The sequence below is a fragment of the Talpa europaea genome (assembly GCF_964194135.1).
Source record: "Talpa europaea genome assembly, chromosome: 6".
Taxonomy (NCBI): domain Eukaryota; kingdom Metazoa; phylum Chordata; class Mammalia; order Eulipotyphla; family Talpidae; genus Talpa; species Talpa europaea.
This window is the reverse complement of record NC_140072.1, coordinates 51,955,932-51,973,953: the sequence shown is the minus strand read 5'-3', so window position 1 is coordinate 51,973,953 and position 18,022 is coordinate 51,955,932. Positions and strand designations below refer to the sequence as shown.

Below are 18,022 nucleotides of genomic sequence, written 5' to 3'. Positions count from 1 at the left end.
CATGTTGCTGCAAATTGCATGTGTTTATCTTTTTTGAATGCTGAGTAATATTCCATGGTGTTAATGTACCACATCTTCTTGATCCAGTCATCTATTTTTGGGCATTTGGGCTGTTTCCAAAGCTTAGCTATTGTAAATTGTGCTGCTATAAACATAGGGGTGCAGGTGCTCTTTGGAATTGATGTTTCTGTGTCCTTTGGGTAAATACCTAGGAGTGGAATTGCTGGATCATATGGAAGCTCTATGTTTAGTAGGTCCAGAAATCTCCACACAGCTCTCCATAGTGGTTGGACCAGTTTGCACTCCCACCAACAGTGCAGGAGAGTTCCTTTTTCTCCACACCCTCACCAACATTTGTTGTTGCTAGTTTTTTAATATGTGCCATTCTCACTGGTGTAAGATGGTATCTCATGGTAGTTTTGATTTGCATTTCCCTGATTACAAGTGATGTTGAACATTTTTTCATATGCCTGTTGGAGGATAGCCATTTTAATAATGTTTATTCTTCCAATATATGAGCAGGGGATGTCTTTCCATTTCTTTATGTCTTCTGCTATTTCTTTTAATAGTGTTTTATAGTTTTTTTTGTATAGGTCCTTTACCTCTTTTGTTAGATTTATTCCCAAATATTTGATTTTTTTTGTTTCGATAATAAAAGGGATGTGTTTTTTTTTAATTTCTTCTTCTTCATGTTTATTGTTTGTTTATAGGAAGGCTACTGAATTTTGCGTGTTGATTTTGTATCCTGCCACTTTACTGAACTGATTGATGAGTTGAATTAGTTTTTCTGTGGAGTTTTTGGGGTTCTCTGTATATTATCATATCATCTGCAAATAGTGATAGTTTGAATTCTTCTTTTCCTATTTGGATTCCTTGTATGTCTTTCTCTTGTCTTATTGCTCTGGCTAGGACTTCCGGTGTTATATTGAAAAGCAGTGGTGAGAGTGGACATCCTTGTCTTGTTCCAGATCTTAATGGAAATGCTTTCAGCTTTTCACCATTGAGAATGATACTGGCTGTTGGCTTGTCATAGATGGCCTTTATGATGTTGAGGTATGTTCCTTGAATCCCAAGAATTTCAAGGGTTTTTTTTTTTTATCATGAATGGGTGTTGCACTTTGTTGAAAGCTCTCTGAGCATTTATTGATATTATCATATGGTTTTTATATTTCTTTTTGTTGATGTGTTGGATAACGTTGATTGAGTTTCGGATATTGAACCATCCTTGTGTCCCTGGAATGAATCCTACTTGGTCATGGTGAATTATCTTATGGGTACATTGTTGGATTCTGATAGCTAAAATTTTATTGAGGATTTTTGCATCAGTGTTCATTAGCGAGATTGGCCTGTAGTTTTCTTTTTTTGTGTTGTCCTTGTTCGGTTTTGGTATTAGTGTAATGTTGGCTTCATAGAACGTGTTTGGTATTATCCCTTCCTTCTCAATTTTTTGGAAGAGTTTGTGAAGGATAGGCACTAATTCGTCTCTGAATGTTTGGTAGAATTCATTTGTAAATCCATCAGGTCCTGGGCTTTTGTTTTTGGGGAGGTTTTTGATTACCATTTCAATTTCGTTAATTGTAATTGGTCTGTTTAGGTGTTCTATTTCTTCTTTATCTAGCTTTGGGTGATTGTAGAGTGGTAGGAATTTGTCCATCTCCTCTAGATTGTTGAACTTGTCTCCATATAACTGTTCATAGTAGTTACTGATTATTCTTTTGATTTCTGCTGTGTCTGTTGTGATTTCTCCTCTTTCATTTATGGTCCTGTTTATTTGTGCTTTCTCCCTTTTTTTCCTTTGTGAGCCTGGCTAGGGGTTTGTCTATTTTATTTATTTTTTTGAAGAACCAGCTCTTGGTTTCATTGATCTTTTGGATTGTTTTTTTAGTTTCAATTTCATTTATTTCTGCTTTGGTTTTTATTATTTCTTTTCTTGTACTGGTTTGGGTTTTTTTGTTGTTCTTTTTCTAGTTCTTTGAGCTTCAAGATTAGGTTGTTTCTTTGAGTTCTTTCTTGTTTCTTGATGTGAGCCTCTATTGCTATATATTTTCCTCTTATTACAGCTTTTGCTGCATCTCATACATTTAGGAAATTGGAGTCCTCCTTGTCATTCAGTTCAAAGAATTTTTTAATTTCTTTTTGGATTTCCTCGTTAGTCCAGTGGTCTTCCAGAAGTGTGGTTTTCAATCTCCATGAGGTAGGAGAGTTCCTTGCCTTCTTTTTATGGTTTATTTCTAGTTTGATGCCTTCATGTTCAGAAAAGATGGTTGGTATGATTTCAAACTTGGTGTATCTGTTGATGTTTGTCTTGTGCCCCAGTATGTGTTCGATCCTGGAGAATGATCCGTGTGTGCTTGAGAAAAATGTGTACTCAGATTTTTGGGGGGTTTAGTGTTCTATAGATGTCTGTTAAGCCCAAGCACTCTAGATCCTTATTTAGAACTTTAGTGTCTTTACTTATTTTTTGTCTCATTGATCTATCCATTGCTGATAGTGGTGTGTTGAAGTCTCCCACTACATATGTGTTTTCTCTGATGTCTGTTTTCAGAGATGACAATAGTTGTCTGATATATTTTGGTGCTCCTTCGTTTGGTGAATATATGTTAATGAGTGTTATTTCTTCTTGAAGTATTGTCCCCTTGATCATAATGTAGTGACTGTTGGGGTCTCTTTTTATATTTTTGAGTTTGAAATCTGTTTTATCTGATGTAAGTATAGCTGTTTCTGCTTTCTTTTTTGGTCCATTTGCTTGTAAAATTGTTTTCCATCCTTTAACTTTGAGTATATTTTTATCTTTTATAGCTAAATATGTGTCCTGGAGACAGCAAAAGGTTGGATTTTCTTTCTTAATCCAGCCTACGACTCTGTGTCTTTTTATTGAAGAGTTTAGTCCATTTACATTTAGAGTTAATATTGATATGTTAACATCTGTATTTGCCATTGTTTTTGTCTTTCCTTTGATTCTATTTCTTTATTCTTTTAATAACTTTTTTTTGGCCTTCTTTCATTGTTATTCATCCCTCTGAGGTTCTGGCTTTAGGACTCCTTGTAGTATTTTTTGGAGTGGGGGTTTAGTCGTAATGAAATTCCAGAGTTTCTGTTTGTCTGGGAAGGTCTTTATTCTTTCTTCATAGAGGAAGGAGAGTTTTGCGGGATAGAGTATTCTTGGTTGGCATCTGTTTTCTTGTAGTCTGTTGACTATGTCCCTCCACTCTCTCCTTGCCCGTAGTGTTTTTTTCGGAGGGGTCTGATGTCAGTCTGATTGGTTTTCCTTTGAATATTACCTGTTTCTTCCCTCATGTCAGATTCATTATGTTTTCCTTGTCCTGGATTCCTGGGAGCTTTACTATTAAGTGTCTTGCTGTATTTTTCCTTTCGTCATGGAAGCTTGGTGTTCTTCTTGCTTCTTGTATATCAATTTTCAGCTCCTTCTTCACGTTTGGGAAGTTCTCTTCAATTATCTCCTTGAATATTTTCTCTGTTCCTACATCTCTCTCCTCTCCTTCTGGGATTCCTATAACTCTTATATTTCCTTTCCTCATGGAGTCAGATAGTTCTCAAAATCTTTCTTCGGTCTTTTTCCTTCATACTTCTCTTTCTTTTTTCTGTTTTGGTTCTTTTTATTTCTGTGTCTTCAAGAGTACTTATTCGTTCTTCCATTTCATCTATTCTGCTTTCATTGCTTTTGCCAGAGTTCTTTAGCGCCTCCATTAATTCTTTGTTCTTCTGCATTTCTTTTACTTCCCTATTTAGGAACTTAATTTCATTCTTCTGATAGTTGATTATTTTTCCCTTATCATTGTTTTCCTTTATGACTTCTGTCAGTTTTTTTTAATCACGGCAATTTTAAATTCTCTTTCTGGAAGGCTCAGAAGTTCTTCCAAGTTACTGTCATTGCAATCTGGGGGGTGGTTTTCTTCTTGTGGTGTGCTTTTTTCCTGAGGAGTTGCTGGGTTGCATGTCGTTTTTCTACTCCCTACTGTCTGTTTTCTAATTTGCCGTATGCATTGGGACACTGTGTTCCTGGTACTGGCCGGCATCTTGGGCGAACTTCCCAGCTCACCTCTGGCTCTTCCAGGAGCCATCTTCTGGTTTCAAGCAGGCTTTACTGAAGAAAGGCCCCTGTTCTAAAATGGTGATGTGGGACGCACTCCCTGCACGCCCAGTCAGCCCAGGCGGTGGGTTCCCGCTCCCCCTCTGGGCTCGGACTGCAGGCCAGAAGGGACTTGGCGTGGGCAAACTTCCCAGCTCACCTCTGGCTCCTTGGGGAGCCTTCTGCCAGTTTCAAGCAGTCTTTACTGAAGAAATGTCCCTGTTCTAAAATGGTGATGCAGGACGCACTCCCTGTGTGCCCAGTCTGCCCTGGTGGAGGGTTCCTGCTCCCCCTCTGGGCTCGGACTGCAGGCCAGAAGGGGCCTGGCATGGGCAAACTTCCCAGCTCACCTCTGGATCCTCCGGGAGCCTTCTGCCAGTTTCAAGCAGTCTTTACTGAAGAAATGTCCCTGTTCTAAAATGGTGATGTAGGACGCACTCCCTGTGAGCCCAGTCCCATTTAATATGTTTTTGGTTTCACTTATAGCAGGAATATAGGGGAACCAAATAAGACATCAGTGTAAAAAAATAACAACAGTACAAAACACAACAAAGCAAAAACAGACAATTATAAATCAGAGACATCCTGCAGGGGAGCAGGCAGGAGAGGGATCAGAGGGAGGGAGGGAGGAGCCTAGGGGACTGAGGTGTTGGTGCACAGGTGCATCAGTGAAGGAAACTCTATGGGGACTATACCTGAGGGGGTGGGGGAAGCAAATATTGTTTAAAAATGAACAAAGATGTAAAAAAATATATAAAAAAAACATGTTTTGCTGACTAGACCCAAATGAAGTATGTTCTAACCTGCGGAGCTTAATTCATTTTTTTTTCTTCTATTCATCATCTATATTTATCTTTTCTTTTTATTTAGCCCATTTTTGATTTATCAAATCAATTTTATTTTTTTAAAGATTTATTTTATTTAGTTATGCATACAAGAACTGGGGTACAGGCCAGAGGAGCAAGAGGAGGTGAGAGAATTCAACAAAGACAGAGTGGGGAGCAGAACAGGCGGAATAACGGAAATATACCACTAAGGAGTGTAGCGGGCAAGACAGGGGAGGTCTGCTGTGCCGTGTGGGTTAGCTCCCTGGCCGGGGATTGAACTTGTGCTGCAGTAGTTGGTGAGAACTTGATAGAGCTTAGACTTAACCCCTTGCAGCCACTAGGGTAGCCCCTATCAAATCAATTTTCAAGTGATCAAAAGAACGCAATAATAACATAGAGTAGGTGGTAAAAATGTTAGCTCTACATCAAGAAATTTCTCTAAGATTCTGTGTTCAGGAAAGAGATTGAAGGAAAAACAAAAAAACATGAAATCCAGAGTTTGCAGTCTGACTCAGGAAATCTGAAGGCAAAGAAATGCTTTCCTGTAGAATGTCTGTGATATGTAATAATACAGGTGAACAAACTCTGGTCGATTTGACAAATCAGATTACTTCCTGCTTTTGTAAATAAAGTTGTATTGGAATATATCCAATACAACAAATGAACACCTTCTGTATTATGTATTCACTTTCGTATTATAGTCTATGGCTGCTTTAGTGCTTTAAAAGCAGAGGTAAAAAATTATTACAGAGACCGCATAGCACCAAAAGCCTAAAATTTCACTAATTAGTCCTTTATAGTAAAAGCTAGTCAGTATCTTAGACAACAGATCCAAGGATAAATATGCCATTTGTACTGAACAAACTTTAACCTTGACATTAATTCCAAATATTCACACAGCTAAAACATTGAATCATTTCATTTACTCCAAGTTTGAGGTCAAGGGACAGCAGGGCAAATGAACACCAAAGGTAGAAGCCACTACTGCAAGTTTCTGCTAATCAGGGAAGTAATGATATTTGTAGAAGACGGAGATCACTGAAAAAATTGGGTTACCACAGGAAATAAAAGAAGCATTAGGCCTCGAGAGATACCACAGATAAGGGAATGCAAAGACAATTGAAGATTTAAATTGACAAATCAAATCTAAACTTTCTCTATCTCTCTTGTCATGAGAGATTTAGACAACTCAATTCCTTTCCAAGAGAATTCCCAATAGTGTAAAAAATAGCCTTCCATCTGTAAGAATAAGAACACATTTGTTTACCAGGCATATACACATAGTTAGCATTTGAAAAAGGGGGTTAATCTTTGAACTCTGTACTGATATCCCCTTAGAAACAGATTTGTAGTAAAAGATAAAATTATATGGTGTTTTTAATTGGTACTCTCACAGTAATTCCAGAAGGCATTATATATGTATTACAATAGAATAGGCAGTTAAGAAAACTGAGTGAGGAAAAATTCACTCAAAGGGAAATGCTGGCCTATTTAAAAATATAGTAGAGGCACTAAACAGCAGATCACAAATTGCAGAAAGCTCAATTATAAGTTAATTAAAGAAATTCTAGATTTCAGCCACAAAGGATTGAAAGAAGAGGAGGGAGGATAATCAGATGGATGTCTATCCTTAACTATCCATGAAATTTCAGACTCAAACATCCAACTGCTTATAAGACAATTCCACTTGAATATCTAAGGTTTTATCTCTGGAATCGTGATTCTTTTTCATTGGCCTACAGAAACTAACATTTACATGGAAAGTTAATCTATAACAAGAGTGTACAATGGAGAAAGGAAAGTGTCTATCAAACACCAACAAATGGTGCTGGGAGAACAGAACCACATGCAAAAGAATGTCAATAGGCCATGATATCAGTCAATATACAAAAATCAACTGAAAATGGATTAAGGACTTGGATGTAGATCTGAGGCTATAAAATATCTAGAAGAGAGCATAGGCAAACCACTTCACAATATTGGCTTCACAGATATCATTGGGAACACAACTCTAACAGGAAGAAAACAAAAAATCAAAATTAATAAGGGGGACTACATCAAACTAAAAGCTTCTACACAGCAAAAGAAACTATTATGAAAATGAAAATGACTCTGGCAATGAATTAAAATGAAAATTGACTTTGGCAATGAATAAATATGCAATAGTTTTTCAATTTTACACAAAATATCTTATTGATTTTTAAGTTCAAGGCTCAGGAATCACTGATGGTTTAAACAAATAAGAATTCATATAGGAATGGTATGTAAATGGTAGACTAAAGTCTACCGAGTGGAGACAAAGTGGGCATGAATTCAAGGACTCTGAGATTATCTCAACAATCCTACTAAAGCACCTAGCCAAAAAAAAAAAAAAAAAAAAAAAAAAGCAACACACAGTTCCTGAAGTATAACACAATGAGATTCAGCAACAATATTATTCAGATTGTGCGGCAGCCTCTGCCGCTGAACACCAGTGAACTTACTGGAAAGAGGGAGGCTTTCACTCAGACACATCAGAGTGAGTAAGACCCCCTTCCCCTGTGCGCTGGACTGGACAGTCAATGACGGGTAAGATCGGGGGCAGACTAAAGAAGGCACTGGCCAGCCTCATGTCTGTGACTCCTGACGACCTAAGACAGGCACAGTCCCCGAGGGGCTTCATCATGATAAACTTTGGCGTTCAGATCAAACAAGGTCTACATGCCTATAAGCCTAATTTAGGCAACAAGCCCACAGTAAATAACCCCTCCTTTGATGGAAACAAGGCTGCTAAGAACGTCACCTGCAAACAAGCCTGATGGAATTACCTACAAAGCAGTTTTACCATTAATCAGATAGCCATTGTTTCAGAATAAGTAGCAACCTAGCAACCTGTCTATAATCATACTACTTTTTCACTTACTTTGCTTTTTCTTTATATGTGTACAATCAGTTTCAGGAAATGCATGATAAAGAAAATAGTGTGTGGCAATAGTAGTTTTATAATAATCATAATACTTCTCACATGAGACAACACCATAAAAATCAAAATGCTTACGTAGAGAATATATTGCTCGTGATCACTAAAAGTAGAAGGTGCCAGTAGGTAAATATCAATGTTTTTGATCATTGTGGTTTTGGGATACGAATCAAGAAAAGCTAGCTTAAAGAGTGCTGTTCTGTATAAGCAAAAATGATTGTGTAGATTCAGTACTTGGAGATCGTTTACTGTGCCATGTCATGGATCAGCGATCACATGCACATGAATAATGAAGTAGATGTCTTATGCCTTACAAAGTATTTTATGCTGAGAAAGAATTAAATTGTATGAAATCATCTATTGTTAAAAAAAGGTATAAAAGTGTATGATGATTTTGAGCAAATTACATTCAGATCTTCACTCTTGAAGTGTGTCTGTTTGTCATTTGTGTGTCTGTCTGTCATTTATGCGCCGATTCCTTGAGCATCCTCACAGTTTCTCAATCCTGAGACAGTCCTGCAAGTCTACCGCTGCGCTGGTCCGCGGCAAGATTGGAAGATATCACTTAATTTTTTTAATTCTATTGTAACATGGTCAATATAGAATGCTAACGTGATCCTCTACTATCTCCAGTAACAGTAATGTAAGAATCAACTCCAATTTCATATTAAAATAGCCCAAGTAGGGAAATGTAAAAGAAACTAAACATTTATTGAATATACAATTATTGCAATAATGTAAATATTACAGTTCAGGGAGGGCTAATCATAAAGTTCAGTTTTAGTAAATTAACATTTTAAAATCAGAGTTATTGCCACTCACTTTTTAAGCATGAGGAAAAGAGTCAACTATGTTTTATTTTCTTTCACCTATATGTGATAGAGCATAACATCCTAACATTTTTTGGCATTCCAGGAGAATTTAATGATTCAGTAACAGTATTTAATACTTCATTTTTTATATAGTGAAGCTGTTCCTTCTTTTTCATTTTATCCAAAATATGGAGTGCCTTTCTGCAGTTCTGTATATTAAACCTCCCTTTCCTTTTTTTAAAAAAACATTTATTATAAAATTATATAGAATTTTATATATTATGTAATTCACCTATTTCAAGTAAAAAGTGTAAAACTCAGCAATATTTTAGTAAATATAGCAAGTTATGCAACCATCACGATAAATGACTTTTAACATATTTTTATCACCTCAATAAGATCCTTTTCTCACATACACTGTTAATACATACACACACAGACACACACAGGCAATCACTTTCTCCACAGATTTACATTTTCTAGAGACATCATATAAATGTAATCAACACTATGTAGTCTTCTATTTATGTTTTTTTTCAGAGTGTATTATTTTATGGTGCATCTATGTTATCGCAAATATCCATACATAATCCATTCCTACTAAAAACTGAGTAGCTTGGTCAAGTCATCCATTCATCGGTTCATCATATTTTTCTGTTATGAAAACATATGTGCAAGTCTTTATATGGACATATGTTTTATATCTGTATAATTATAAGGAATCAAAACTAAGATAAAATATTGGAAAATTTAATTTTTAGAGTGAATCGACCATGAACAAAAGATGTATTTTTTATTATAAAACTTGTAAAATCTTTTTAAATATTATCTTATGTTTTAACAATATGCCATTCATTTTTCTTCATAATAATTGAAGATAAATGTTAAACTATACTTAATACCCAGTTACAAATTCTCATGTCATTTTTTCCATCAAATGTCATAACATTCCTCCCCCCATTATTTTTTATCATAAGTCAGTTGCTCCATATAGGAATGACAGACATAAGGGAGTAACTGTTTACTTTATATCAGCAATGATCAAATATATAAATCACATTGCCAAATCAAACTTATTTATACAATTAAATTGATGTAAAAAAACAAAATCAGCTCATCCAATTATTTAAAAAAGTAATGTTGCTTCAACCAAAAAAGTATAATTAATAAGAAATAAAGTTTTAGTTATATGGGAAAGATGCAAAATGATATACACCCAAATAAGAACACATATATATTTGTTATGTATTTTAAAGATTTCATTAGTGTCTTATTCAAACACTCTAAAGCCATTTATGGAACCTGCTTCAGGTGTTGCAGATTATTTCTATATTAGGAAATTAAGAGTTAATTGGGTCAAACTGTCAGTGTGCTATATGAAAAGTTGTGATTGCAAAACTGTAACACTTATTCTCCAGCTGTAAAACTCCAGTATTGTGGAGAAGGTGAAAACTTCTACATTGTACGCAGAGAATATGATAGTGTCAAAATCTAGAGTTGATTTCACCACCAAATTACCATTGTCCATGTTCACTGAATTTAGAAATCAATAACAAAAAATAGATCTTTTATTTTAAGAAAATATTCCTCTTCATCATTACACTAATCTCATTTATTTATATAAGGTCAAAATTTTAATTAAATTCTGTCACTGATAATAAAAGTGTTTAATTTTATCGACACTCCCATTAGGAGTGAGCCCCTTTCCATGTTATCTCAGTTAGGGAAAAAAATGACATAAAATATCCTTTTAAAAATAAAATAATAGCCTTACCTCCAAACATAATTAAATTATAGCATGGCTTAGGAACACTGCAGACTATTTTTTTTTCAAAAATTTATTTATTTATACAAGAACTGGGGTACAGGTCAGAGGCACGGGAGGGTGAGAGAATTCACCAGAGACAGAGCAGAACAGGCAGACAGACCGAAGACACTGCTGAGGGGAACAGCAGGTGAAGCAAGAGAGGTCTGCTGCGCCATGTGGGTTTCTCCCTGGCCGGTGTGGAATCGACACGCACTGCAAAGGATGCGGACAGCTTCACAGCATGGCTCTCAAACCGCTGCACCACCAGGGAGGCCCTGAAGACTAATGTTGATGTAAGATCTAGAAAAAAATCTACAGCTTCAAATAGCAATGAGCATCTACTATCCTCATGAAGGAAAATTACATACTTGTTAGTGACATTAGCAGCTGATAAGTGACTAACTCTGCTTTTATTATTTGCTGTGGTTTATGGGTTGGCAGGAAGACATAGTTTCTTTCAGTCCAGCTTGCTCATTATTAACTATCAAAATCTTTTGGTGATGGATAGAGCATGCAGCATTGCTGATGCATCATTGCACACATTTATTTCTGAGACTCTTCAGCTTTTGATAAAGTATAATTTTGGAATCTAATAAAACTGAATCAATCAAGGTCAATGTTCATCCCTGAATGCAGTAGATGTGTTCCTGGAAAGTGGAAGGCGGTAAGGCTCAGTGGTTGAGAATGTGTATTATAGAGCCATACTATCTAACTTGTCATTCATTAATCACATCAGAGCCAGGATAGGTTTACTCAGATTTTGAAGCCTCATTTTTCTCAACTCTCAAGTGAGAATAACAATGGATAGAGATTCTTTGTCGAACAAATGAGAAAATTTCATAAGGCTAAGTGAACCATACACGTTTTTGTTTTAATGAGGTCATTTTGTATAGGAAAGTATTAATAATAATGCTGGGACAGCACACATAAAATAAGATTTCCTGACAAGCTGCACATATGATTATTCTAGGTAAAGCACATTTGGCACAGAGCTTGGCACCTAGGAAATTTTCAATTAATGCAAGCAAACCTTAATGCTTTCTATTCAGCTGAATTTTGAATATTTAATTTCTTTTTAAATCAAAAAATATTTTGATTTAATAGCAACACCCAAACTTAACCCAACCATTTTCTTAGGTACTTTGCTCATAAGCAAAACCATTCATTCATCAACTTATGTTCCCTTTACTTACTCAACTCCAAGTATTGAGGCAGATACTGGAGCTAGAGCAACAAAAAACAGTCCCTGTCCTCTGGAGTTCATTTCTTAAAAAAAATTCAAGGGAAGACAAAATCGCTTAGAGAAGCTTAAAAAAGAGGTTGGCTATTATGTAAGCCTGTTTTTGTAGTTTATTTCCAAATGAAATTTGACTCACATCTCCAGAATTTTAAACATTACTGCTCTGATAATGTACTCCTCTGCTCTATGCCTCTCTTCTACTCTTTAGCTCAATGCTGTAAGTGAAATATGAATCTATTCTATAGTAATTGGTCTTGAAGCTATTGTGTCTGAAGGGTAAGTACTTTTAAGCATACATTCTCAAACCTCAAAGCCTTAACAAATAATTCCTGTTTTTCATTCATGGTAATTCTGCAACTGATTGGGCATATCTCTGGAACACCTTGCAAATGGTGACTCAAGATATTTCTAACTCCATAATGGCCTCTACAGTAATTACCAAAATGAATGAGAAGTACTAGAAGGTTAAAAATGGTTTTAAACAGATCAGTTTCATATCACTTGTGGTCATATCCCTTTGGCCCTGGATACTTGCAAGAGGACTAGAATGTGTATGTGCATGTATGGGGGAGGTGCTTATAGAAATTCAACAGCAGGGGGCCTCCCTGGTGGCACAGCATTTGAGCACTGGGCTGCGAAGCTGCTCGCAGCCTCTGCAGCACCTGTTCCATCCCCGGCTGCCAGGCGAGGGTCCCACATGGCGCTCAGACCTCTCCTGCTGCCGCTGCTCCCCTCAGCAGTGTACTTCGGTCCTTCTGCCTGCTCTGCTCCCTGCTCTGGTGAATTCTCTCACCCTCCTGCGCTTCTGACTGTACCCAGTGCTTGTATAAATAAATAAATAAATCTTTAAAAAAAAAAAAAGGAAAGAAATTCAACAGCAGGGCCTCCCTGGTGGCACAAGGGGCTAAAACACAACGTATGAAGCAGTCTGCAGCCCTCTGCAGCACAAGTTTGATACCCCAGCCGGCCAGAGGGCAATCCACACTGCGCAGAAGACCTCTCCTGACTCAGCTGCTGGTCCCCTCAGCAGTGTAAATTAGTCAATCTGCCTGTTATGTTCCCGCACTCTGTCTTGGGTGAATCCTCTCACCACCCCACCCATACACCTCTGGCTTGTACCCCAGCCCTTGTATGCATAAATAAATAAATCTTCAAAAAAAAAATAGAAATTCAACAGCAAATGTATCATCCACATGATTCTACAAGTCTCTAAAATGACTTTGTAGGGGATTTAAGAAATTATCTTGTGGAGTGTAGGCTAGCAGAAGACATGCAATAGACATAGAAATTCAGCCTAGTAGTTGAACAGAAATTGTGGTGAATGGTGGTGTTGAGAATTGCAGAAAATATGCTTTATAAAGAGTGAAGAAATACATTTTAGAAATAAAGTTGTCAAAACTACTTAAAGCAGAGCTCATCCCCAATATTAGTTCAATAATATAAAAGAAAATATGAAAATGGGTCATCTTAAAGGATTCAGAACTTGAGATGCATATAGTTTTCAAACACTTCACTAATTTTCTAGGTCAATAAGGTAATTACATACTTCTGATGCTTCATTTTTAAAACTATATTGAAGCATTTCTATTTTGTATGCTCACTTTCTTAGATTCAAGTCCACTGAGAAATGTCTGACAGTGCCAGGAAATATATATGCACAAAATATATATTTTGTATAAAGGACAATATTTATCTTGGTAGGAAAACAAAATATGCACATTCAAAAAATGTCTTTGGCACCACTGATAGAGCAAAACATTGCATTCATTGCACTGATGCCTGGTATTTGTATCAATGGTAAAGAACTTTTTTCTATTAGCACTTCTTGTTCTCTGACAATCTGAGAACATATAATTTAATTTGGCGTTCTAACAGCAGTCTACAGCTCTTCAGTGCAGAACTGCAAGTGTTCGGAATGATTTTGAAGCAAATTTCGAAAAAAGAAACACAAGATATGCATGTGTCTGTGTTGGGGTTGAATGTGTGGGGGGGGTGCTCTGTTTGGAAGACAATGACGAGAGATAAACAAGACAAGAGACAGTTTTAGTGTCAAATCGTCATGCCTAGGTGAAAGATTAAAATTTTTGGAAATGGTAGGGAAAAGAATGTGAAAAGACAAATTAGGAATTCATTTCACTTAATGTTTTTGACATCTATATTGTATCATTCTAAATTTTAAGGAAAAACTACATGCAATGATTTTATCATCAGTTCCTCATGCTAATATCAACATAAACATCTTAAATGAAACTGAACTGCACTTAGATAAGAACACAGCAAAATAAATTATCTCTCCCAGACAGAGGATAAATGGTTTTATGTCTTCTCAACTTAAGGCAAAAGCAAAGTGTTAAGAAAATGTACACTTAAATTGATGCTTCTCATTTAAGAAAACACATATCTACAATTTTAAAACCAAGCTGATTGCTTTGGAAAAATTGTCAAAGTTTGAATTTACAAAGTGGATAAGAATTATTTAAAAATAAAGAAGATTTTTATGCCTTAGGGAAAAAAAAGAATTGTAATATCTCACAAGATGATAGGAGGTTCTATTATAAATTTCCACCAAAATTGCAGAAGTATTAATAACTAAGGATTAATAATGACTCTATACATTTCTCTTTTAATTTGAAGGTTGACATTAGTCCATTTTCCCTTAGTAGATATTAGTGTACTACATTTCTACAATTTTCTATAAGTGAAATGATATTTAAAGTTACTGTGTTTTGGGGAAAAATGAGATGGTAGCGATGATCTAGACCACCCTATGGCGAGCTCCATTATAATGGGGAGACTTCATATTTAAGAACTTAGCATAAATATGATTTAAATTCATATTTTGGAATACCACAGAAGACTGAAGATTATTGAGTAATTTTACATGTTCAAATTTTATAGCTTTGCATACTTAGATATCGCACATATTATTTAATAAACAATATTTGTGCTTGTAATAAGTTCTAAAGTTAGATATTTTCAAGAACTGCTTCATAAAAGACATCTGCACAAACATTCTCTGAACAAAATGAGTTCAGTGGGAACTCTACATAGATAGTATACATGAATCAAATTATGAATCTTGTTTCAATGTCAAGTACATTAAAAATATTTTCAATGTATAAAAATCAGTGTAATTAGTTCTAATTATATACTTGTGTTCTTAGTTTCCTGTTTAAATATCTTATTTCACAGGGAGCTTTCATGATATAGACTGTACTTTATAGTTGAGAGGGGTGGTGGAGGAGAGAGAGAAAAAAAGAAAGAACAGATTTTAATAAAGGATGTTTTTGACATGCATTCACCATTCTTACAATTTGCATATTTGTAGCTCGGTAAGTCTTATATGGGGCAATTTGATGTTATTATTCTATTCTAAATTTCTGCCATTCACCTCCTAAATGGACTTTTTCCCATAGGAGACTGTTCACTCACTTAGCTGAATAAATTACAGAAAATCATCCAAGTAAAAAACATCTCGCAAGTAATAATGGACAATAAGATCAAAGAGAAGCAAAATTCATAAAATCCAGCAATCTGTAATGAGCTAGAATAATAAACTTTGAAAATATATTTTCATGTGATTTTCTCACTCCGAGTGACCCAGTAGTCCCTTAGATTTCCTCAAGGCTTTTATGTGCTTAGAACATGCCAACTTTTATATCTGTCTACTCTAAGGGTCAGAAAATGATGAGAACCTATAATAAAAATGAGTGGCATGGCTATATATAGAGAGAATCACAAACACGATTACTTGGAATCAAATCAAATATGTGAAAATGCTTTGTTTTCTGTCATTGAATATCCAAATTAATCTGCACCATGGGAATTAGTTATGGAAGCACATAGATCAGTTGAGGACATAAACAACATAAGAAAATAGACTTATATACAAGCTCAATCACATGTGGAGAGAGGAGGGCACAAAGGGAAGAGAAAGGGGAAGAACAAGAAGTGGAGGACAAGGAGGAGCAGGAGGAGGGAGGGCAGAAGGGGAGCATGGAGGTAGCAATGTAATTCATAATTCAGTCTTGTTCTTTGCTGTTTTGGCATACTTCTCAATTTCTCAAACTAAAGTAAATTAAGTTTCCTGTTGAACTCCATTTAATTAAATAATGTTTTTTCCAGACTTATAGCCTCCAGTAAATAAAAAGAGAAGGCAATCCAACTGAACCATGTACAAACCTAAATGGCATTGCCCAGTATTTCTCCTATGTCTATTAATTTCTCTGCATTTTGTATGAGACTGCATCTTTGCAAAGAATAGTGATATTAAGAAACACATGTATGGAAAGTATTCATAATGAAATAAGGTCATGAATCAATATCGTATCCTTTACCTTAGATATCACATTCAATAGAGAGAGAAATGAAAAAAAAATATGAGAACTTAAATTTGATTAGATGTTTTTTAATTTAAGAAATTCCTAATTTTATTGTATTTCATTTCTTTGCCTTTTAAGGTAATAATGGGAACATTTCCTGGTTAACGTGAAATGAAGGGCCTTTAAATCTTGTTTTCATGTCAGATGTTAATACGTGGCATACTAATGCATATTGGATAGCACCACAAGTGATTTTCATGGCATACATAATAGTATTCTAATTAAAATATAACTTGAGAATTCACCTTTGCCCTCAATTTCCTAAATGATAGTAAGTAATAGTAGTATAAATGCATTTTCCTGGACTATTGCGAGGCAATGAAAAAATACCTCTTTTTTAGGTGGCTTTGCAAGCAGTGGAGATAAGTAAGATCTACTAATTGGTGAGAAGGAAGTTTCCACCATTGACTAATTAATAGAGGGGGCATTGGAGGCCAGAATAAGGACTAGTTATCGACAGGTAAAGTAGTTTATACTAAGTTGTCTACATAGTCTCAGGGATGTGTTACATCAAGGAAAATGAAGTTACAGGAGTTTAGAGCTCAGGAACAGAGTTTTAATCATAACCAAAATAGGAAAGAGAAATTAAAGCAGAGTCTTCTATCTGGAGCAACTGGACAGAAAATCAAAGAGAACCAAAACATCAGACTAGGCTGTAGAACGGGACAAAGAGTGGTAGAGTATGGAAGTTGTCTGGGTCTTGTACAGATCAACAAGAGCACAGGAAAAAAGTTAAAGATTTTTAGGACAATGTCAAGGTAGAATCAGAATGACATGGCTATGTTGTGACATTAAAGATATAGTACATGGGCCTCCCCGGTGGCGCAGCGGTTGAGCGCTGGGTTGCGAAGCTGCCCGCGGCCTCGACCTGTTCTGCTCCCCGCTCTGGCTCTGGTGAATTCTCTCACCCTCCCGCACTTCTGACTGTACCCAGTGCATGTATGAAAGAAAGAAAGAGAGAAAAAGAGAGAGAGAGAGAGAGAGAGAGAGAGAGAGAGAGAGAGAGAGAGAGAGAGAGAGAGAGAAAGAAAGAAAGAAAGAAAGAAAGAAAGAAAGAAAGAAAGAAAGAAAGAAAGAAAGAAAGAAAGAAAGAAAGAAAGAAAGAAAGAAAGAAAGAAAGAAAGAAAGAAAGAAAGAAAGAAAGAAAGATGCCTCTATAAAAAAAAAAAAAAGATATAGTACAATTGATGCTTCAAATACCCTTACTTTAAGACAACATTGGTCACAAAATCTGGCTTAGAGTAGCACTAGTTCAGAACATTAAAATAAAAAGTGAGTGTCAATGAGCCTATTTTGATGCTAGAACAAAGGAATGTGTTCTTTTTTCTAAGCCCCAGACCTCACCAGATGATCAATGCTACTCTGTAGCTCCTTGTCAATCTCTGATTATGTTGGCAACAGGGAAGTCACTCTCCTGTTTCCAGTTCCCTGAAGGGAATGCTAATACTTTCATCCAGTTTTGTACTCCTCTAGCCATCAGCACAGATTTATGTAGCATGTTTTCCAAACAATGGGACATGGAAGCAAATATTCTGCTGACTACATTGTATTTTGCTATGATATGGTTCATGTCATCCATCTTCTTCAGGTCAATAATATCATTTTGCTGAATTTTCAAAAACATTTCTGTTGTTTAGCATGTCTTGCGTATGTGTCTACGGAGACACAGGAAGCAGCAAACAGAAATGTGTAGGTTTTCTAGCTTTCTGGGCTGGTTGAGCAGGCCATACTTTGAATAAGTAGCTAGAGCATGCCAGTTGTTTACTTTTTGTTTTCCTCATCAGAGTTCTTCTAAATCCATAAAAACAAATGGCTATTTGAACTGAAATGGGACTCTGATTGGAATTTAGGAAATTGAATGAATGTCAATGTCATCATAAATAGATTTTTTTTTTAGATTTATTT

The 18,022-nt window shown here is 35.8% G+C and overlaps 1 protein-coding gene across 1 annotated transcript in view; it reads right to left on the bottom strand.

Moving 5' to 3' along the window:
- The window catches only part of LRRTM4 (leucine rich repeat transmembrane neuronal 4), a gene marked incomplete at both ends in the record, with an annotated part of 717,875 nt that overhangs the window by 328,193 nt on the left and 371,660 nt on the right, over positions 1–18,022 (bottom strand). The gene's annotated exons all lie outside the window — the stretch shown is intronic.